At 37.6% G+C, this 22,505-nt stretch overlaps 1 protein-coding gene across 1 annotated transcript in view; it reads left to right on the forward strand.

Annotated features, from left to right (window-relative positions):
- Positions 1-1,296: 1,296 nt before the first annotated feature.
- Positions 1,297-22,505, forward strand: part of MOB3A (MOB kinase activator 3A) — a 46,108-nt gene continuing 24,899 nt past the window's right edge. The window contains exon 1 of the mRNA XM_044658614.1: positions 1,297-1,373. The gene's annotated coding sequence lies outside the window, so the exon portion shown is untranslated. The remainder of the gene's footprint in view (positions 1,374-22,505) is intronic.

Consider the following 22,505-nt stretch of genomic DNA (forward strand, 5'->3'; position numbering starts at 1 on the left):
TGAATCTCAGAACTGCAGAGCTCGAGGGGATCTCATCGCTCATCTAGTCCAACCCATACAGGAAAGGAACCCAAAAAGTGGTCTGTCATCTGGCCTCTGCTTGAGGAACTCTAAAGTGGGGGAAATGCACCGCCTTTTGAGGCAGCTCACTCCACTTTGGGACTTCACTAATGAGGAGGAGGTGTTTACTGAGATCAAGCTTAAGGAGCCTCATTGAAACTTCCATCCCTGGCTCCCTCCGGCACCCTCGCCAACCAGGATAAGTCTCCACATGACAATTCTCCAAATATTTGAACACTTTGAACATTTGCCCTCAAGTCTTCACTTCTTCAAGATAAACACTATCAGTTCCTTCATCTATTCAAATGATAGACTTAAATGGCCTTTCACCTCGCTGGTTGCCCTTGTCCAGAATTGAATACAATACTCCAGATGAGATCTGATGAAGGCAGAGGACAGTGGATTAGTAAATAGAGTAAAAGAGAGAATGAAAGAATGGGGAGTGTGTGCCAGATTATTGCGCGTAGGTGGGGAAAACCGACTTGGAGCCAATAAGCCCGGCATCACTTATTTTTGGACCTTGCTTCATTTAATTCCTTCAATCATTCATTCCATCAAACAGCCGCTGCTAGAATCTGTGCTGGCCCCTGCGATTTGGGGGCAAGAGCAGTGGGGTTCAATGGAGAATGACTGGGAGTCAGAGAACCTGCATTCAAATCCCAGGTCTCCCACTAATATGTGCCTTTTGGGCCAAGTTATTTCACTCCCCTGGTCTCAGTTTCCACAACTGTAAAAAGAGGGAGATCGGGTCGGACAAGGTGGGGTTGCCTCCCCTTCTTGAGCTAAATCGAAGGTGTTTTCCGGTCTGGCCTTCCCTCCCCAGGTCAGAGATAGAGGAAGTGGGAGGGCTGGGGAGGGACAGTCCCACTACTAATCAGCTGGACGACCTTGGGCAACTTATTCACTTCCCTTCTCTGTACCTTGGTTTCCTTCTTTGTAAAAAGCGAGTAGGGGTATTGGGCTGGACTGGGCAGGATGATCTCTAAGGTTTTTTTCCCTAACTTTAGAAATCCTCCGAGCCTTCTTTAATTTGAAAAACCGGCTGCTCCGCGCCGCGCCGCGCCGCCCCGCCCCGCCCAAGCCGACTGGGGGACCAAGGGGCTGGCCCTTTAAGAAAAAGTAGATCCGGCCGATCTCCGTAAGGGGAACCGGGAAGAGACCGGGAGGGACGGGTCACGGGGTAACTCCCCTCGGAGCGCTCCGCGGAGTTCGACGAGTTTCTTGGTAGTGAGTGGTGCCGCAACTCTCACGCGCGTGCGCAGCCGGGCGGTGGTTGGTCTGCGAACCTGGGGGGCGTCGCGGAGCTGGAGCAGGTGAGAGGGGCGAGGCTGAGGTGTGGAAGCATCTGTGTTCTGACAGGCGTGGGGGCGGGGAGATGGGGAGAGGGAAAGAAGGATAGAGAGCACGCTGGGATCCCACCTTGGGGAAGGGGGTGTTTGTGGGGATCCGGTCACGCAGAGCCCTCTGGAAGGGCCTGGAGAAGGGTCAACCTCCTTCCGAGAGAAGAGGAAGGAAGGTGCCCCTCAGTCTAGGGGAGCCCACCTCTGGGTTCAAGGCCAGGCTATATCCTCTTGGGCCATTCTTTCTCTTCTCTGGGCCTCAGTTTCCCCGACAGTAAAACAAACTGCCCCCTCCCACCGTATTTGAAGCGAGGGGTAAGGGGTTTGAACCGAATCGGTGACTCGGAAACTTGATTTTTAAAAACATTTTGGTACTTTTATTTTTTTTAATGTTTTTAAATTACTGAATTTTACAACAATTGGTTTCCTTTGTAATCCTGTGTAATTTATTTTATGCCCCTAAAAACCTCATTCAGAGGAGGCTTCACCAGACCCACTGCCCCCTAAAAGTGAAGAACCCCTTGCCTGGATGGTCTCCATGGACCCTCGAAATAAGTCTAATAACTCTCTTGGGGTTCTGTCAAAGTCGTGGCTTCCCTTCCTGGACCTCAGTTTCTTCATCTGTAAAAGAAGGTTGGGTTAGAGGACTCCCAAAGCCAATCTTGCCCCAAATCCTTGGGATGGCCTAAGGAAAGCTACTTTTTCCTTGGAGCCTGCTCCGTTGCCCCAACTGTAAAATTAAGAAGGTTGGACAAGAGGCTAATTTTTATTTCTGGGTCCTTCCAGCTCGTAAGTCCTATGGTCCTCTTAAATCGTTTCACTGTCCTGTGCCTTAGTTTCCTCATCTGTAAAATAAGGGAGTTTAAGTACTAGATCCTGCTCTGATGTATTCAATAGGTTCCCTTCTCTGGGATACAGGGTCCTCTGTCAAATGAGGTATTTTCCAGTTCACTGAGTCAGGGGTTTGTTTGAGGATTGTTTGAGTCCGATGATTTTAGAAGGGGACTCCCAAGAGTGGTCTTTACTCCCTTCCCCATGAAGATGACTGTTAGGGAAGGGGAAAACCACCTAGCCTTTGAGAGCAGCCTCAAGTGGTCTCTCATTGAGAGTTTGTTGGGGACTTAGGTGAAGATTGTTCCTTTTGGGGGTTTTCTGTGGCTTCCTCCTTTCTGGTATTTTAAATTGTGAAACACCAGAAAATTTAACCAGGGACTCGAGCATGAACTTTGGATTTTCTTGGTTATTGGCTTTATTTAAAAATACTTAAATATATGACATATATGTTGCCTTTTTAAAGTTTAAAGTGCTTAAAATTTTTTTTTAAATAAAAGCCCCTATGAGTTTGGCTCTTGAGTTGAAACAGCTTTCATATTTGCGGTGAGATTTCTGATAAAAGGGCATTCATCCAGTGTATGTCCTAATAGTGAGAGCATTGTAAACAAGAGAGTAAATATTCCATATGATAATATAGGGCAAGACTTTTTTTTTTTTGAGGGAAGTGGTACTAATTCCATTCTCCTCAGGAAATCCCTATGCCAGAAATTCCCATGCTGGAAATCCCCATTGGGTTGGCATATTAAGAAGCATCTTGGTGTTTTTTCTCCCTTAGAAAAATGATTCTAAATGTATTTATGGTGACCCTAATTTTCTGAATTTTGTGAAGTCACTTTCAACTTCCTTAGTGATTCAGATTGACTATTTTTTTTTTTTGCTACTTTGCTAAAGGGAGCCAGCTTTTAAAAAAAACTTGAAACTGCCAGGTTTTTATAGAATTCATATAAATTGGTCACCTGATTTATAGAGGCTCAAGAGATCAAATCTTAAGTTTTACTTCCAGCTTTGACATTGAAAAAGTGCCTCATGGGGAGAGGGAAAGAACATGAAACATGTAACTATAGGAAAATATTCAAAATTAAAATTAAAATTAAAAAAAAAAAGAAAACGTGCCCCAGTTTATCATTTTATTAAAGTAGGAATGATATTCAGTGGGAACTTTTTCTGAGACAAGTATTTTAAGCTATATGTTTTGGGTACCTTGACAGATTGCAGAAATGCTAATTAAGTACATGGATATTTTTAGAGGAAGATTTTTTTTTTACATTTTAAAAATAGATTTTTATTGAACTTTTGTTTATATATCGAGTAGATTTCACTCTTATTCTCGAAGAACCATCAAAGATAACAAAACTTTTGAAAAGAGAAAAAAATTCAGCAAAACCATTTAATACATTAAAAAATCTGGCATATAGCACAGTATTCCCCTCCTCTTTTTTCCTCTCCCCCCACCTCAGCAATATTTCTTCTTTGAGGCCAAGCTTGTTCTTTATACTTTTGCAAGATTTTTTTGTGGTTATTGTTCTTCCAAACATTATTGAAGTCTTTGGGGTATGTTATTTTCCTTGCTCCACTTGACTTTGCTTCAGTTTTTGCTTCTATGCTTCTCTAAATTCATATTTGTCATTTCTTAGAGAAGAGATGGTTTTCTAAACAATTTTAGTGGCATTTTCTTATATAACATTGGTCAGTAAATTATTTCCTGAACTTTATTCTTTTTAAAATTTTAGCAATAGATAACTTTGCAAGGACATTTTTTTCCATTTTAATATTTTTTCCTAAGTAGAGAATTAAAGAAACTCCGAACACATCTGAATTTAAAGTTGTTTTAACTTGTACACATTTATCTATTTGTGTATATATACACATGCAGATATATTTTCCTCTTGGAACCTTAAAATCTTCAATTATGTGTGTATGACTCTTCCTGTTTTCCTGGAATTTAGAAATTCAATTACTAAACCAGACAAAAGGTGAATCAGCCAGGCGACTGATGGGTGGGAAGAACTAGAAGTTTTGTCTTTAAAGGCAATCTTCACTGATAGTTCCCCAAAGTATTCTAGCCTCACTTGAGGAGCTAAATAAGAATCTCTCTGATATTTAATTTTCTGATTTTTTGAGTACTAGACACCTTTTTGTGATTTATTTATGACTAAGTACTGATTTCATCCTGCTTTATTTGAGAGATTTTCCTTGAATATTTAGAAGTAAGTAATCTTTCTATTTTAGATTGGCTTCAGATCTATTTTTGTCAAAAGTAGTTTTGATCCCTTCCTTTTGGAGTTAAAAAGTCCATTCCAGAATTATTGACAAGATTAGAACTAAAAGCCTTCAGTAACATTTGATGCATATGAGATTGCCTCTGGCCTGGCTTATTAGGCCATATTGAGGCTAAAATAGTTTTAAGATAATCTCATATCAGTTGTCCACTTACTAATTTGCCAATTGAAAGTGTCTAATTACTATCATCTTTTAGACTAGAAGGGAAAAGAGATTTATCTTTGGATGGATGTATTAGGGCAAAGGATCAGATGTTAGGAAGCTTGAACTTGATTTTTGTCTGTAAAAACAACTTCTGTGACCTTGGGTAAATCTCTCCGTGATTCCACAATTTTTCTACTTTAATAGTGGTATAAGACAGATAATAATAGAGGTGGCTAGGTATCATGGTGAGTAGATCGCAAGGCCTATGGTCAAGAAGACCTGAGTTTAAATCCAGTCTCAGACACTACTAAAATATGTGAGCCTGGGCAAGTCAGGCAAACTGTTTGCTTCAACCTACCTCCAAAGGTGTTCATAAGAATCAAATGAGATAATATTTGTAAAGTGCCTGGCACATAGTAGGCATTATATTATTATTATAATCTATGACCCCATGGAAAGATTTATTTTACATGTACTTTGGTTCTTTTTCCTTCCCTACGTTCTTGCTTGTATATGCTTGATAGTTTTAAAGGATTTAAATTAATCTTGAAAATTGCATTACCGCTATGATAAAAAATTTTTTTGAGCATGCACCCTCCAATATATGAGTACTCTCTTAAAATTGTATATGTGCATTGGGGCGTGACTACTTCTGTCCCACCCAAACAAAAAAAGTGGACAGGGTGTACATGAAGCTTTTACTCTTGTACTCTTTCTGGGAGAAAAGTCTACTTACAGTCAGGAGGTATGAATTTTCCCAGTGGCACCTACATTGCTGTTGCTATGAGTACCCCCTAGCAGTTAGACTTTTCTGAGGGACTTGATAAGACTGGTGGAGTGTTGAGATCAAAGAGAATAGGGATAGTTTTGTTGGAGACTAGTGCTATGATTGACTATTGCAGGAAGGGTGGGATTTAAACTTTTTCTATTACCCTCCCACCCCACTACTGAATTGTAAATCTATAGAAAAGATGATTAAATTGAGAACTGGAATGAATAGCTTTTGACTTGCTAAACTTTTTGGTATCTTAACCTCGGATAGTGTTTTGTGATTTATTCTGATTTGACTCCGAAATATGGAGATTTGGGGGCAGTTAGGTGGCTCAGGGGAGTGAGAGACAGGCCCAGAGACAGGAGGTCCTGAGTTCAAATCAGTACACAGTATTGATTCTATGACAGAAAATAAGAGTTTTTTAAAAAAAAAAAAGGAAGAAAAAGAAAAAGAAATATGGAGATTTGGAAAAAAAAAAAGAAGAGCAGTTGTTAAATTTTTTGAATTTTTAAAAACTTTTGGTAATTGAGTAAATTTTATTATCTATGTGAGTGACTAATCCAGAGACAAGTATTTCTGTTCATGTTCACCTCCACATACCAACAAATTTGAATTCTTCTGGACCCATTGTTCTTGTCCATTGGTCTCTTGTCAGTGTCACAGAATTTCAGAGTTGGAAGGGATCTCAGAGACCAGAGTCCATAACTGAAAAAGAATGCCTTCCACAGCAGGGTCTTTGCTTGACAGCTTTCTCCGTGAGGAATCCACTGTTGCCCAGTGAACCTTTCCACCACTTAGTGCTCAATGGGTATTCATTTTCTTTAGGTTCCATAAAAGCTGAATAATATTTAAAGTAACATAGAGGTTAGTGTTATAATTGTTCGTATGTGGAGTAGAAAAGTTGGTTATTTTAAAATTTATTTTTTTTCCTTATTAAGGGAAGTGTATGATTTTTGTTTGTTACTCAAATGTGAAATATATTGTTAAACTTTGAATATCTGTGCAGTTTCTTATTCAGTCCTGGAGGTAATTGGGAGTCACTGGAGTTTATTGCCTCTTTGGAGAGGCAAATAAAGAAATTGATAGAATTGACTTTATTGTGGATCCAAAGATAAGAACAATAGTATTTATGTAGTACCTCATGGTTTAAAAAGCCCTTTGCAAATATCTTCTTTTAATCTCACAATAACTCTGTGAGTTAGAAACTGTTATTATCCCCATTTTACAGATGAGGAAACTGAGATACAGAGATGTTTGATGACTTACCATGGATCATTCAACTAGTAAGTGTCTGAGCTTGGATTTGAATTTAGGACGTCCTAACTCCCAAGACCAGCAACACTCTACTGTGCCATCAAGCTATCTTCAACAAATATAATTTTAAAAAATTTATTATGAACATAACTAACATGAACAGAAAATATAATTTCATGGAATAATCTTTTCATATTGCAGTCCTTGTATTTGCCAAAAAAACTACCATGAAAATATTGCAGGTAATTTATGTACTGTCTACTACAGAGCAGGGAGTAGAGGAATCTTGTGAATAACTCAGGTCCTCCAAATTGGATCCACATATATTTTAATAGTGACTTCAGTACAAAGGTGGGAGTATCATGAAGGGCAACTATATGTATGGCAGAATTGAAACTGAAATGAACATTTTCATTCTCAGGAAGATTAGATGCAGTCCAAGACAAAGAAGCCCTCTAGGTAGAGGTGTTCCAGTGCACTCAAATCAAATTAATGCAATATGGAAATGTTTAACAAAATAAATAAAATGCCATGTAGATAAGCATCAGGATTTCTTTTATGAGTTTGACCCTGATGCTTCAGGCAATAAGATCCTCCAAATGACTGCAAAACCCCCTAAATGAGATCCATGGTCACTCACTCATTAGTAGATGAAGAATATCTTTTGTTTGTACATGTAGCAGGTATGTAGTATGTAATTGGATGTATGACAAACTATAGAACTTATCCATAAGCATATATTTCTTGGACAGATACTGTCTACAGACTGTAAGTGGAACCTAGAAATAAGCAGAAGGAAGAGAGTGAGCCAGAAAGTTATTTTAATGATGCCAAGATTCTCCCTGAAGCAAAGGCTCATCTTATTTTTTCCATTTCTTTGCTCTTAAAAGATGAATAATACCATTAATATTTTCATTTCCAGATATATACTCCCTATTATCTTAATGAGCCTTACATTAAAATAGAAGGAAAACCCCAAAAAACAAAACCAGTGTCTAACACAGGAGGGAAGCAGTGTGGTACAAAGGAAAGCATTCTGAGTCTGAAGTTAGAGAATTTGAGTTCTAATAGTCTTTGACACTACCTGGATGACCTTGGACAAGTCACTTACTCTTCTTGGGCCTCAGTTTCCTCATTTCTAAAATGAAGGATTTGAACTAGAGGGCCTCTCAGGTCCTTTGTAGCTCTACCTTTGATAGTCTTAATGTATAGGCTTCACCTCTCAAAAAAAAAGGATAGCATGCATTTCATATTTTCTCTGGCCAAGATGAGTCATTACAATTTGTTTGGTTGTAGTACTGGTTTAGTTTACATTATTATAGTCTTTGGGAATGCTTTTTCCTGATTTTGCTTACTTTGGCTCCATCACTTCATACAAGTTTTTGGTGTTTCTTTGACTTCTTCTTTCATCATTTCATACAGTGCAGTAATGTTTCATTATAGCAGTGTTCTCTAATTTGTGCAGCCATTCCACATTTGATGAGTACTCATTTTTCCTTCAATTTTTTTGCTAACAGAGACCTTTCTTTCCAACTTTGACCTCCTTGGAGTATATGGCCAATATTAGCATCTTTGGGTTATAAAGTATCAACAGTTTAATGACTTTTATTGCAATTCCAAATTGTTTATTACAATGATTGACATATAGGCATTGTGACCTTGGGCAAATCCCATCACCTCTTAGTGTCCTAGGCAACTAGAGTTACTGAGCTAGTGCTGATCTGCATTGATATCATAGTCTAGATCAAACACCCCTCCCCTCATTCACCAAACATGCCCTTGGCATAAAACATTGGTCAGACCAATTCATAGCTCTGCAGTGTATTCATGTAGAGCACTCTTCTTTTTTAAAACCAATATTCTTCCAGTGTTGTGTAGGTGTGAGTTGTAGAACACTACAGGTTCCAAAAATGGAAATGAATCAGTACGTGATTAATGTAAGCAGGCTACGGCACTTAGAAACAAGGAACTGCATAGTAGAAGTAGTAAAGGGGTTGTCTATCATCAAAGAAATGGATGGGGAGGGGAAAGAAGATTGGGTAAGGCAAAGATGAGGAATGGCCAATCATTAACTCATGTGTTGCAGTGGTATTCTTGTAATCTCAAGAGAAAGTATGGAAAGTTTCAAAAACTGTATGAAGATCTCCTGTGGCAGAGTTATGGGAGGACAAGAGTAATAGTCATAGGCCAGGCAGGTGATGACCTACCATCTACCTTGGTGGAGGGATTCCTTGAACTGATGAGTTCACCAACCCTTTGGAGTGAGTAAACAGAAAGCCCATCTGGGAGTTCAATGTTCTCTGTACAAGCATAGGATGCAGGCAGGGCTTGGCAACCATTCGTTTGAGAAGAATCTCAGGTTGTGGTGGGCTAGCTTAGAAAGATACGGTTTTCCACTATTGGTTACAACCTTATTCTCCAGTTTGTTCTCACAAAAGTCTCATGAAGCTGAAAAGGATCCCAGAGGTCATCCAACTCAGCAACCACCTAAGCAATGGTTGGTGATCCGGACTTCACAGAAGACCTCTAGGAAAGGAACTATTTCTGAAGGGGTCTTATGTAGCTCTCATTGTTAAGAAACTTTTCTTAATATCAAACATAAATCTGCCTCTGGGCCCTCTAACTCTATTTTTGTTCTCTTTCTGTCTATCTCTATCTGTCTGCCTGTCTATCTATCTAACTACCTACCTACCTATTTATGTGTCAAATTCTGTGCTTTTCTCAGTATTTTTCTTCTCCCCAATTTCTGGCCTTGCACTAGGGGAATTCAGTACATGCTAATACTCCTTCAAATACCCTAAACACTTTACCTTCCAGTTCCTCTGCTAACTCATTTCCTATGACCTACTCTTCTATTCCACCTTAGCTACATATGGAGATGGTCATACTCTTAAACATAGTCTCTCACTTGCCTTTTCCATCTTCCTATACACACATTTTACATTCTAGTCAGACTAGCCTTCTTAGCTATCTTTGAATTGAACATTCTATAGGTATTCTCCTACCATGTTCATGAACTCTGAAATTCCTTTAGCTGACCATTATCTGTTGACATTTCACCTCTTCTTCACAACCCTGTATCCTGTTCTTCATTTTAATCATTACCTCCATTTCCTAGATCCCTCAATTCTTTCCCAAATTTATCACCCTTGCACTTGCTAGTCCCTTTTCCTCATTTTAACCCTTTGGTGAACTAGTTCAACTCAACACTGTGCTCATCCTGTCATCACCCTTTCTCTGCAAAGCTCGAGTCTTGGGTTACTCCTACCATCTACTGCCTTTACTGATGTGCTATTGAATGAAGCTGGATAAAATCATGAAACCATGCAGAATGGATACACAACAAATTCATGTTACATAATCTCAACTGGGCCTTCATGCAGCAAGGCAGTCCTTTTATACTACTCTATCTAGTTACTGTCTCATTCACCATAACAGCACAGAGAGACTAAAGATAAGTGAGAGATTATCTGCTGGAGAGGACAGGAATGTTCAATAGTTTGATGCATTTCTTTTCTGATTCTTTGAAAAGTGATGTGTAGTCCATATAACATTTATTTTAATCAGAAAATCCCATTTCCTGACCAAGCTGGTTTACAGAATTCAATGTTATATTGATTGACCTGTAGATTTAGGGGGAAATCACCACTCATATTTTATAAATTGTAAAGTAAATAGAAGTTATTACTGTTCTGTTGAAGTACATGGGGATAAGAATCTCAAAAAGTAATGAAGTTAGGAAGGAATAGGAAATTTATATTCTTGGGGTAGTACAAAAGTTATGAAAATTATCTCATGCTAAATATCTTACTAGAGTGATTGCTTCAGTAATTAAAAAAATAGCCATCTATGTTAATGTCTGGCAGAGTTGCAGTTTTAAAATTCTAAAAATTCTAAATCTTAGCGAAAGAAAAATAAAGAAAAATATTTATAAATAAATTCTGTGTTAATCCCAGAAAAGTAAATTTTTTCAAATAGATTAGATTTTGGTGTACATCTTTTTTTCTTGCCATTCTTTAATTATGCTCTGCTTCTGATAGTGTTTGTTGACAATCTATAGAACATAATAGCAGCCACTTTGACTTGAGTTTTAGAATTATTTTTAAATCACTTGGAGTGAGGGTTTTACTTTTTCTAAGCCTCTGAGCCCCTCTGTAAAATTTTAAAACATAATTGCTAACAGTCTAAAAACTGAAACATTTTACAAGTATCCTCTTATTAACAGGATATGAAATGCATAGCCAACCGGAAGGAAAGGGATGAGTGATGGTGTGTATCTCTCTATTTTTGAACCTCAGTTAGGGAGGGGTCAATGTTAGTTTGCTTTGTAAAAACCATAGGAACAATTACTTAAAGCAAAAGGGGGAAGTTTGGTCAAATTAGTTTTAGTTCAGTTTCTTAGTACTATACATACCATTCAGATCTCAAAGAGTATTTAAATGGCATAAACAGGAAAATGAGGGTAATAGTTTTATTTATAACTTATTTAACAATTCATTTAGCACTTTACTTTTGCTTGAGAAGATATCTATCCGAATATATTTCATGCCTAGTTCTTAATTCATAGTTTGTTCTTTAAGAGCAAGGAAAAAAACACTCTTTGTGGGGTCAGTTTGGAGCAGCAATTTCCTTTTTGAAACCTTTTACTCATTTATCAGTTGACAATCAGTGAGACTCAGAATAGAATTTTAGAGCCTAAGTGATTAGGCCAAATCCTGGAAATTGAGGAAATTGAGACTTGCAAGGGTAAAGAATTTCCACTTTTATTAAATGGCCAACTTGGGATTCAAACCTAGGTCAAATATAATACTATTTTGTTTACTTCATTACTTCTAAGTAGCAGCATCAAAAGCTAACATTTTCAAATCATTCTCCTCTTTCCCTCCATCATACCCTGCCCTCCCTCACTTCCTATAGCCTTCAAGAAGAGACACCTTCTATAAGGTGGTTGTTTCAAGTCTGTGGGATGAATAGTTGTTTACTTTTAGAATGCTCTCCTAGGAGTCCAGGAAGTTCTTCAGAAAATTACTTCCACTTAAAAAAAATTCTTCCTCTTTCTAAGGAGGAACTCCAGCAGAAACTTTGTAAACACTAAACTTTTATTAGTTTTTAAAAAAATAATTTTCAGTGCTCGAAATAAAAGATATCTATAAATATCAATAAGTTTCAGATATAGAAGGCAAGGAAAGGTGTTGAGGGAGACTTGCTAACATTTGTATGCAGTGTTGGTAGCAGGATCATATGGTGAAAAGGGAATTGTCCTGAAAGTAGAGGATTCTAGCCTAGATCTTCGTTTACCTTGTTAAGTCACTTAACTTTTTCTGTTGCCTCATGTTTGCAATAATAGTATCTATTCTTTTTACTGAGTAGTGCTGAAGAACAAAAAAGAATAACAGAAAAGAGAATGATTAGACATAAAAAGAATTAGACATGCTATTAGCATGGCGTAATTGTGCCTTTTTAAGTTGTCTTTGAGAATAGCTGACAATTTGGGAGCAGAAAGCATTCTTTTGTCATTTCCTCTTTAAGAGTTTTCTTCCTGATTTTTAGACATTTTAACCCAGACATTTCACCTCTGTTTCTTGGCATTTTAAGCTTTCTATAATCTTCTCTCACTTACCTTTCTCAGCTTAGTTCCTATTCTTCACATATTTTACCTTCAAGTCAAACTGGTCTTCTAGACATCCTTGAATTCAACATTCCATCGCCTGTCTCAGTGCCTTCAAACAGATAATTCCTGATACTGGGAAAATACCTTCATATAGTCTCTTCCTTTGTGCCTGCAATGCACTCTTTCTTCACTTCTGCCTCTTGGAATCCTTAGCTTCAGAGCTCAGCTCTTAGGGTCATCTCCTACTAGAAACCTTTCCTGATCCCATAAGTCCTTAGGAAGAATGGATTTTTCCTCCTCAACTTAACTTATTTGCTTAACTATACATGCTATAATAATTGGTTTTTCTCTAGCTGAACTTCCAGCTAAAGAAGAGGTACAGAATGCCATCAAGCTCCTCTTGAAATGGCAAAGCACCTGCTGCTGCTTCAGAATGCCTCCATTATCCATCTCTATAAAAGAAAAGGCTGTCCTTTTTGAGGGTGTGCTTTTTTCCTTCATTATGTTTTATTCTTCTCCAATTTGTTTTATTACATTTTGAATACCAAATTCTCCCTCTCTCCTCTCCTCCTTTCCTGACATAGTAAGAAATTTGCTCTTGGTTATATATGTGCTATCATACAAAACATTTAGTCATAAGACACATATTTTTAAAAAGCCATGAAGAAAATAAAGTGAAACATGGTATGCTTTGTTCTCCATTCAGATTCCATTAGTTCTTCTTTTTGGAGGTAGGTAACATTTTTTGACATGAGTCCTTGGAGTTTGTCTTGGATCATTGTGTTCCAGAGAATAGCTAAGTCATTCACAGTTGTTCATTGTACGTCATTGCTTTTACTGTGTCTTATGTTCTCCAGGTTCTGCTCACTTCACTCTGTCATTTCATATAGGTCTTTCCAGGTTTTTCTGAAATCCTGGTCCTAATTTCTTATAGCACAATAAATAGTATTCCTTTATAATAATATACTACAGCTTGTTTGCCTGTTCCCCAATTGATGGGCAACCCCTCAATTTCCATTTTTTTGCAACCACAAAAAGAGCTGCTATGAGTATTTTTGTAGAATAGGTCCTTTTTGTGACAGTATCCTTGCCACAGCCCTCCTTAATCTTCCGATTAATCTAATGGAAGATAGTCACCTTCCCAGGAGTCTTTGTGGCTTTAGAAAGGGTCTAGGAACATCATTGTGGTATTTGTTACAATTGTTGTTCCCCTGAAATGCAGGAGCAGAATAGAAATCTGTATACAGTATGTGCAGACAAGGCTTGTGAGAGCCTGTGGTAAATCGCGACAAAATTGGGATGCTTGGAGAAATCAGCATTGTGTGCCAATTTCATGATAGCGTGTTCCCACAGATTCTAGATAAAGGACAATGCTTTCAGGCTTTCCCAGTTACCAATGGAGTGAAGTAGGTAGGGCTGTGTACTTACTTCTGTGCTCTTCAGCATAGTGTTTTCCAGTGTTGTCAAACACCTTCAACTTGTGTGAAAACAGCATCAGGATCAACTTCTGCACTGATGTTAAGCTTTTTAATTTGAAAGAGCTACAAGCCTAGACAAAAGGAGGAGAATTGGTGCCCAACTTTGTGTTAATAGATGATTGTGCACTTAATGCAGCCTCTGAGGCTGATATGCAACAAAGTGTGGATTGATTCTCTGCCACCTGGGCTAATTTTGGCCTGAAAATCAACCCCAAGAAAACAGGTTCTCAACCAGCCCCATCACACCATCCGCACATGGAGCTATTTGATCACAGTAAATGGAGAAATTTTGAATGCTGTGGATAAGTTCGCTTACCTTGGCAGTAAGCAAACTTATCTCCAGGGCTGTCCACATAGATGCTAAGGTTGACATATGTATTGCTATATCTAGCTTAGCATTTGGGAGTCTCTGAAAGAAAAGATAGGAGAGATATATCAGGCTGCATACTGTTGTATGCCTGTGAAACCTGGACAGCCTGTTGGTGCCATGCCAAAAAACTGAACAGCTTCCACTTGAATTATCTCAGGAAGATCCTGAAGATTACCTGGAATGACAAAAATACCTAGAGACCAGATTCTGGGGAAAAAATTTACTGATTAGACCAGCATTAACCAATAAATTGATCAGTAGTCTTTCTTGATCAAAGACAAGGAAGCCCTCTTTTGAAGATCTATAAATAGACAATTTTGGAAGGTCATAATTCAGCCTCTTTCTTGGATGTCTCAAGATATCTCTAATTGGTGAATAGCTGATGAGGAGGTAATTTCTCTCTCAACTAATCTCTCAACTCCTTCCTAGATGATGGTGGTTAGTTATGTGCTTACTTCTATACCCCCAATATGGAGAGGAGAAATCTAGTTTGGTCATGAGTGTCCTTCTCTCATGATTCTTAATGAAAAAATAAAGGACTTGGTTCAGATGCATCTGACCTGAACTGGTTAGTTAAATAGAACTTCCTAATCTCCATCTCATCTGCATACGGCAGAAATTTTTCTAGGGCAAAGCCCTTTTCTGAATTCCCTGAGAACAGAGGAATGAGGGCTGAACCTCCATTCAGAGTTTCAAAAATAGAAATAACCTAGTACAGTGATGGTGAACCTTTTAGAGAAAAAGTACCTAAACTGTATCCTCACTCCACATTTGAACTATCCCCTTACCCCAGACAGAGGAGGGAGGAAGTGCTCCCATTGGGCTGCTGGGCAGAGGAGTAGGTGATGAGAGAAATGTCCTCAGGCAAGCATGAAGAGGGGGAAGGGAGCATCCTCCTCCAACAGGCATGCCATAGTTTCACCAGTACAGACCTAGTATATGAAGAATAAATCTTCTCACTGGCAAGATAAGGTACTGGACACAGGTTCCCTCTAGAGATGAACTGCCAAATATCCAAACTCTGTTGCAGAAAATGCAGCTCTGATGGGCTGGCCATGTAGTTTAAATGCCAAATGCATGATTACCCAAAAAGACTATTTACAGAGAATTTGCACAAGGTAGACTCTCATATTGTAGTCAGAAGAAGCAGTATAGGATACTCTCAAGTTATTTCTTAAGAATTTTAGTATCGACTGAGAGTCATGGGAAATTCTGGCCACAAGACCATCCAGTATTGCATTCCTAAATCAAAAAAGGTGCTATACTCCATGAACAAAGCAGAATCAAGGAAACATGAGCTGTGCAAATCTATAGCCACTTACATTCTAAATGTTCTAATGGATGACTTGTGCCTCATCTGTACTAGTGCTTTCCAAACTCATATTGGTCTGATCAGCCAAAACCAAACACATCATATCCTGATTCCAACATTGCTATGTCATTAGTCTTTGAAATCAGAGGACGAATAAAGATTAACAGCAAGAGATAAAGAAATTCCATCTAAAATAACTCTAGACAATATAAAATACCTGGGAATTACAAAACACTTCACACAAGATTTAAATCAGATTTAAATAATTGGAAAAATATTATGGGTAGGAATTGGAAAATGGGTAGGCCAAGCTAATATAATAAAAATGACAATTCTACCTAAATTAATTTATTTATTCAGTGCCATTCCAGTCAAACTACCAAATAATTATTTTATGGAACTAAAAAAAAATTCATCTGGAAGAACAAAAGGTCAAGAATATCAAGGGAATTAATTTTTTTTAATGTGAAGGAAGGTTCCTAGCAGTACCAGATCTCAAATTGTCCTATAAACCAATAATCATCAAAATAGCCTGGTACTGGCTAAGAAATAGAATGGTATGTAAATGGAATGTTCGGTTAGATACACAATATAAAGATGTAAAATGAGTAACTTTGATTATATTAAATTTAAAAACTTTTGTACAAATAAAACCAATGTAAGCAAGATTAGAAGGGAAACAACAAACTGGGGAAATTTTTTATGACAAATTTCTCTGATAAAGAGCTAATTTCTCAAACCTATAGAAAAGTCATATAAGAATACAGCCATTCACCAACCAACAAATGGTCAAATGATATAAGAATGCAGTTTTCAGATGAAGAAATCAAAGCTGTCAATAATCATATAAAAATATTCTCAATCACTCATTTAGAGAAATGCAAATGAAAAAAAACACTGAAGTACCACCTAACATCTATTAGCCTGGTCAATATGACAGTAAAGGAAAGTGATAAATGTTGAAGGAATGTGGCAAAATTGGGACACCAATTCATTTTTGGTGGAGTTGTGACCTGACTAAACCATTCTGGAGGGCAATTTGGAACTAAGGTTAAAGGGCCTTTTGATTCTATAATACCACTACTAGGTCTGTATCCAAGAGAGATAATAAAAAAGGGGAAAGGACCTATTTTTACAAAACTATAACAGCTCTGTTTGTGGCAGCAAAATATTAGAAATTGAGGCTATGTCCATCAATTGGTGTTACGATAAAAAATGATAAAGACTGATATAATAATACAAATTAGTAGTTTAATTAAAGCCATGGCCATGCTGGTAAAATCATTAGACCACGCGCTGGTAAGAATTCAAAACTGCCGCCCCAGCCATTATTGTTACCTCCACAGCTCAGGTAGCTAAAGAGGGCTTACTTTCGGATTTCCTCTCATTTTAAACTGTTCTCTGCGTGGTGACGCAGGTGTCCCCACGCCCAAAGAACCGGAATTGGAAACCCGTTGGACCACGGGAAATGTAGTTTGATAGTTCCCACGTGTCCATAGAAAATATATATAGTTTTAGATGGCATCTCCCAGATTCCAATTTTACAATGAGAAATGGCTGAATATAAATTGTGGTATATGACAGTGATGGAATACTATTGTACTATATGAAATGATAAGATGATTTCAGAAAAAGCTGGAAAAATCTGCATGAATTGATGCAGAGAGAAATAAGCAGACCCAGGAGAACACTGTACATAGTTACAGCAAAATTGTACAATGACCAACTGTGAAAACTTGGCTACTCTCAGCAATACAATGATCTGATACAATCCTGAAAGACTTATGAAAGAGAATGCTCTGTACCTCCAGAGGAAAAAACTGTTGGATTTGGCTGGATATGGATCAAAGCATACTATCTTTCCCATCATTGTATTTATGATTTTATTTTGGGGTTTTGGTTTTGTACGAGTATGTTCTTACAGTAATGACCAATATGGAAGTGTGTTTTGCATGATAATACATGTATGGCCCAGATCAAATTGCTTACCATCTCTCAGTGGGGAGAGGGAATGGAAGAACAGAGATAGTTTGGATCTTATAATTTTGGAAACTGTATTTTGAAAATTATTATTACATGTAATTGAGAAAATGAAATAACTTTGAATTAAAAATAAAATAAAATTAGGTATAAACAAAAACACATATGTGTTATATCTCCTAAGGTCAATGAAGTCTCCTTGAATATAAACATTGTTTTTTTTTTTGTATTCTTAGTGTCTAGAAGACCCTAAAACCTAGCACATAGACCATTTTCCTTCCCTCCTACATCTTAAAGCCCTTTGTCATTGTTCCACATTTTGTTCTTCTTTGCTCTTGTTTCTTTTGAAGAAATAACTTTCAACTCCTGTACTTGATCCCTTCTCTTGGCAACTTGTTTCTGAACTCAATCTCCCTCTGCACCCCCATTTTCTAATCTCCATGTATTTTGGCTCTCTTTTTCGGTATAGACCAAATATCCTACATCTTTAAAAAAATCCTTCATTTGACCTCATTATCTTCTCAAACTATCATACTGTATCTCTCTTGCTTTTCATGGCCAAGCTCCCATTTAAAAAATTGTACATCACCCGATAAAATCTGGTTTCAGTCTCATCACTCATTCTAAAATACTCTCTAAAGGTTACCAATGGTCCCTTAATTGCCAAATGAGGTGTATGAGATATTCAGAGAAAACTAGTACCTCTAGTATGAGGATCTGTCAAGCTCTTTTTAAAGCTGTTCATCCTTCCTTGGTGTCTTATCTGCCACCCAACTCTCACCCCTGGCTCTAAGAAACTGTGGCCTCAGACATGTCGGTTGGTGGGAGAGGGGCATGTCTACACTAGGCATATGAAGATTTCTCCTAGTGGCAGGGAGAGATGAAAACAATGGCCACTTGAAGCCGTCCACCAACTCCACGAAGATTCCTAGTGGGTTGGACACTCAGAAAGGGGAACCAAGGACTGGGTGAAAATGGGTTATGGGTTAAGGACTAATGGAAAGAGAACATAAGGCGAGAACAAAAACACACAGACACAGAAAGTTTTGGCATAAGGTAGACAGACAGCGAGTAAGCTCTGATGGTTAAGAGCTTCTCCACCAACTCATTTCTTGTCACCTTTATTGGGATTACAACAGTATGGGGGGAAGGGGAGAGCTCAGTGGCTTGATACATTAACATTATGAGGTAATCATCATAAAATGCAAACTGCCAAAACCAAAAACAATAGGTAGAGCTAAGATCTGGATTCAGAGCTGATATGGCCTAAGGCATCTACTGATGTTTGATACCTATGTTAATTGATCATTGAAGAAAAAGTCAGGAGACTGAGATAATTGGCCTGTCTTCTGTGTAGCCTTAGGGAAGGGCTAGGGATTTGGCAAGGTCAATGTTCAATTTGACTCAAGATTACAGAGATCAATCATTGACTGTATAAGAGTTAAGTTTTTGAATACTTCTTAAAATAATATCACAATTAATGTATACCTGGATTGCTACACCACTAAAGTGGCAGAAGCAGGCTCTGTGGAGTACTTAAAACTTAATTAGACTTTGAAGAAGCCAAGATCATGTACTGCATCTAAGCCATCACCAGTTCTCTTGATTTTTGTCTTGCCCCTGGACTCCAATGACTCTGGAAAAGAGAGTGAGGCTGATGACTACAATTCTGCTTTCCTTAAATCCAATTTATGCTTCAATCAAAAGATATTACCAGTGATGTCATTTTGGTCATTTTGGTCCTTTTCCAATACAAGGGAGAACAGCCAATCAGTTTCCAAGTCCAATGGTCTTAATTCTCATGCTTCTTTATAGCATTTGATACCCTCTTCTCCTGACCACTCTCCTCTCTGGGTTTTCATAACACTGCCCTCTTCTTTACTCTTTACCTTCTTTACCTCTTCTATTTCTTTTTTTGGATCAGTATATATATTTTACCACCCCCAACCTTAGTGCTTTGTCCTAGTTCCTCTTTTCTTCTTTTTCTGTACCCTCTTTCTTAGTGTTCTCTTCAACTCCTATAAGTTTAATGATCATCTCTATACATATAACTCATACATGTATATATGCAGATATATGTATATAAGCACACATCTATTTCCGGCTTTAATTCTTTCTTTTGATCTCTAGTTCCTCATCACTTGCTGTCTATTGGACATTTTCATTTGGCTATCCCATTGGAATCTCAATCTCAAACTTCAGTCCAAAATAAAACCTATTATCTTCTCCATCTCCCCCTAACTGATTTCCCTCTTTCTTTTGAGGGCACATACTTACTCTTCCAGTCATTCAGGTTTGTAACCTCAATCTTGTCCTCTCCTCATTTCCACTTGTCCCACATGCTCAGTCATTTACCAATGTCTCCTCTATCTTGACATTTCTTGTTCCCATTCCCATGTAACCTGACACATACACTCATTAAACTACAATGTTCTCTTTTACCTCCAGGATCAAATATAAACTCGTTTCTTTGGCATTTAAGGTTCTTCACAGCTCAACTGCCCCTTACCTACTTTATCTAGTCATATATTTTGACTTTTAACGTTTTTACTTCTGTTCTCTAACACTACTCAGTAAATAGAACAGGCATCATTCTTACTATATGGAGTAGCCAATTCCCATGAGGCATAATAACAAGTTTTCATATTATTGAATTTGTGCCCTTTGTAAAGAGTAAGTTTTTGTTTGTAAGGAGTAAGTTAGAACACAGTTTTGTTTGGTTACTACAATAAACTCTATATGTATAACGCTTATTCTTAGTAGCTTGGTACTTGTGGAGCGTGATTCACATATCTATGCCTTGAAGGGTAGCAAGAGAAACTTAAGAGAATGTGAAAATGGATGCAGTTGTTGGTAAAGATTGCAAATTAGGAATATAAATCACTTGTTTTCTGGTATAATTTCTGCATGTTAAAATTTATTATAGATTTATAAAGATCCAGTTACTCAAACTAATTTATATTTTTCTGCCCCTTTCTAACAATGCTTTCTCTTAATTACTTTAAGAACTTTCACTATAACAGATTTAGAAAATGCACATTCTAAAGGTCTGGTGAAAGTTTTAGTATGGAACCTTATTGTTTGGCTGGAGAAACTCAGGTTATTATAGCTAGCTTCAAATTTTTGAAGGATTGTCATATAGAAGAGAATTTAGATTTGTTCTGCTTCAATTCAACAGAAATTTATGTATTCGATGCTTTAATAAACATTTATTTTGCAAGTTACTAGGCTAGGTGCTTAGGATATAAAGACCTTCCACCTACTTCTTGCCCCCCCCCCCAAACAATAATAAGCCCTGCCCTGAAGGAGCTTTCTTTCTGTTAAGGAACATGTTAGACAGAAGTGGACAAGATACAACATTAACACCAATAAATAAATCAATGATAATTTGAAGCAGAAGGGAATATGAATAATTTGGGGAGATTAGGGAAAACTTCAGAGGTAGTCAAACCTGAGCTGAACCTTGAAGGATGATTAGTTCAAGGAGGGAGAGTTGGGGGAGTGCATTCCAGGCTTGTGGAAAGGACTACACAAAGGTAGAAGATAGAAGGTTGAGTTTAGCCAACAGCTAATATTATCTACTTTGTCTAAAATATAGGGAATGCACAGGGGATTGTGATATGGTATAAGGAATTATAGATTTAGAGTCAAAGGAGATGGAATCAGAACCCATCTCTACAATTTATGGTATAACTGTAGACATAGCCAGCCCTCGGTTTCTTCATCAATAAAATGAAAGAGTTGTACTAAAGGTCTTCTGAAGTCTCCTCCAATTCTAAAACTATGATCATATGACAATGTAAATGAAGGCAATAAAAGGTAACTTGAATTTTAGAGGGCCTTAAATGGCAGACTGAGGAATTTGTATTTTAATCTAAAGCAGTGATTCCCAAAGTGGGCGCTATTGCCCCCTGGTGGGTGCTGCAGTGATCCAGGAGTGCAGTGATGGCCACAGGTGCATTTATCTTTCCTATTAATTGCTATTAAAATTTTTAAAAAAATAATTTCCAGGGGCTAAGTAATATTTTTTTCTGGAAAGGGGGCAGTAGGCCAAAAAAGTTTGGGAACCACTGATATAAAGGGAGAACAGATTTCAGAGTTCAGAGAAAGAATAATCATAATAATTGCTAATATTGAGATAATACTTTAAGAGTTAGTTTTCACATTCGAGTCTCAGAACAACCCTTCGATGACATAGTTATTACATCTATTATCTCCATTTTATAGCTGAATGAATTAAGTCTTAGAGACTTAGAATTGCCCTTGGTCATATCTACTATGTAGTATGTTTTATTTGGGATTTAGGTCTTCCTGATTCTGAGTCCAGCACACTATACCTGGCAAACATTTTTATAGGGGAAGTTTGTCCATGGAAGGATGAGATGCTCTTAATGATGAAATTCTTTTTTTTAAATTTTATTGAAATTTTTAATTTTTATATTATGTTTCCTTGTGTTTAGCCTACCTCCTAACCTCCAAGAGATAGGAAAAATGTTTCATAAAACTAATGCAAAAGGTAAATCTATATTATATGTAATGTTCCATATCAATTAGAGCCCTCCAGTTCTGCAGAGAAGGGAAGGAATTGCAAGAATATTCTGCATATATTAGCAGAAATGATTCATACACAGTGGAATAAGAATAGCAAACTTCTCTTTAGTAAGGTTTGGAAAGTACTTTACATATATATGCATATATAAACTTATGTTGCTATTGTTAGCTGGTAAAGAGATGGCTCAAGGTCCTCTGATGGTATGAGGACCCAAGCTGAGTGAGAGTGAGAGTAAGAATGCCTAAGTGAACACCAAGTTGTGGTAGTGAACACCAGGACCCCACAGAAATATTTGAAACTACACTAAACATCCAGCTCTAACACAACAGTGTCCCAGAAATAAGTGATCAGATAAGAAGCTGCTAGGTCAGATCACACAGCTTCTTTGATTGCTTCTCCTGGCTTCAAAGCTGGTGGATAACGCTATTGACTGTGACAACTTTATTTGAGCAATCCCTTTCCCTCAGATACCCAAGGATATAATCAGTGATCCTTAGGGCAATGATGACATCCACCTA

This window comes from Gracilinanus agilis, chromosome 1, assembly GCF_016433145.1.
Source record: "Gracilinanus agilis isolate LMUSP501 chromosome 1, AgileGrace, whole genome shotgun sequence".
NCBI classification, from domain to species: domain Eukaryota; kingdom Metazoa; phylum Chordata; class Mammalia; order Didelphimorphia; family Didelphidae; genus Gracilinanus; species Gracilinanus agilis.